Raw genomic sequence first — 1,906 nt, 5'->3', positions numbered from 1 at the left:
ATAAACTACCTTTCTGCCTAAAGATGCCCAAGATAACATAAATAATAAAACAAATGCTAAATCTCATCCAGTTCTTCATCATGCTTCCCTTGCAGCATGTGGAGTTGTGAGCTGTGCTTGGGATGAAGCAATCCCATGACTTCTGGTGTTACCCAAAGGAGGACTCAGTCCACATTCTCCTGCAACCAGCGCATTGTCACTGGGGAATTTAAAATCTGCACATCTTTAACAAAAGTGACGTAACACTTGCAACAGAGTGATGGCCATTTTGTTTTGCATCACCATTTGTTTCTAACTGGGAGATCACAAACTCTGCTGATACAGTGGTTCCTTCTCAGACCATGATGTGAAATGGGACTTTTTTCTGTGTACTGAATTGTAAAGCCAGAATCCATCTCCCACAATGCTTCATATCTGCTGGAACTCTTTTTCTCCAGGCCTGTGGGCTGAGTAGAAAAGAAAGCAGCTACTGAGCATTTGCAGAACTTTATTTTGTCGTTGTGGTACAATGACACCCAGCCAACTCCAACACTTCCAGGGTCAGGGGGCAGGTCAGTTTCAGAGCCAGTCTGGTGGGGTGGACACAGAATCAGACTTAGAATGGAGAGATCTGTATTCAGTCCTTGCTCAGCTAAAAGCTCACCTGGTGACCTTTGGCTAGCCTCCATCGTGCAACCAAGTCCAAAATTACCTTACAGGGTTACTGTGAAGATAAATGGGGTAGAGAGCTGCCCTGTGCTCCTTGGAAAAAGAATGGGATCAAAATGTGATAAATCAATAAAAAATTAAGGCCAGGTCCTGGCATATATGTTCCTCTTTTAGATGGTTCAAGTAGACTTCTTCAAACAAAAAATATTTGTGTCCCAAACCCAGAAACCCACCTGTCTGCTATTCTCACACAACAACACGCATGCATACATGCACACCTCCCACATCCATCACTAGGACAGCGATAATGGTGGCTGGCCAACCGCGCAGAGCTGACAAGGAGAAAGAGAGACATTTCTAGCAGGGAGAATGAGGAACAGCTCCTCCCTGTGCTCATTTGAATGGAGGGAATCTCAGTCTAAATTTTATTTACAGTGGCCCTGATTATGATGGGCATAACATGAGTATCATGAGTTGCAAGATGCTTTGTACTTTAGCACCCCTTTGTACATCACTTGCTTAGCACAAATAACTCTGACCTATGTGCCCTCCTAGCAGTTTCACAATATCAATCACAGCTAGAAGACCCCATAGGTAGAATGGCTTCTTCTGTTAGTGTGAAGCATGAATGTCTAACCCCTGGCCAGGGGGTCTGATCCACACCCATAACCCAAGCAATTTTTTCTGCCTCCCAATGACCCCATTGATCTTGGTGGTGGCACAAAAAAAGGAAATGAAGTAGTTATGGTACTGGGGCAGGTGGAAAAGTTTAAACCTCTCAGCTCAGTCCAGTCCCCTGGGGATGCAAATCGCCCCTCCCTGCTCATCAGATTGATTATCTGAAGACCAGAGAGGAGGCAATTACATGCCCTTCAGCTGATCTGCACCAGTCAGTTGAGGAGGATTGTGTACCCTATATGAGAGTGTGGGGTGGCCACACCCATCTGTAGTGTGCAGACCCCAGAGGGTTGGACAAGATGAAGTGTGTCTCTTGGACCAAAAAGGATTAGCTACCCCTGGCATGAGGGCATGCAAACTATACAGATCTGTTCTCTGGGCAGAATGGGTAGTTCAGTGTTCGTTATCTAGAGGTCTCTTTTGACTCCTACCTATGGCAGTATTTCTCAAAGAATAGAATATTCTTCCGGAAGAAGTGAAAACTTAATTAATTAAAGATTATTAATAGAGTGATAAAACAGCAAGATATGCATAGCACTAGTGAGTTGGACACATGTCCCATTGAGCCCAATTACCCAGT

At 44.5% G+C, this 1,906-nt stretch overlaps 1 long non-coding RNA gene across 1 annotated transcript in view; it reads left to right on the top strand.

Moving 5' to 3' along the window:
• LOC133388303 (uncharacterized) overlaps positions 1-1,115 on the top strand; it is a 4,048-nt gene extending 2,933 nt beyond the window's left edge. Inside the window, exon 3 of the long non-coding RNA XR_009763726.1 lies at positions 96-1,115. This is a non-coding gene — a long non-coding RNA (uncharacterized LOC133388303). The remainder of the gene's footprint in view (positions 1-95) is intronic.
• The last annotated feature ends 791 nt before the right edge of the window (positions 1,116-1,906 follow it).

This window comes from Rhineura floridana, chromosome 7 (genome assembly GCF_030035675.1).
Source record: "Rhineura floridana isolate rRhiFlo1 chromosome 7, rRhiFlo1.hap2, whole genome shotgun sequence".
Classification (NCBI taxonomy): domain Eukaryota; kingdom Metazoa; phylum Chordata; class Lepidosauria; order Squamata; family Rhineuridae; genus Rhineura; species Rhineura floridana.
This window is presented reverse-complemented; position numbering and strand designations above follow the sequence as displayed.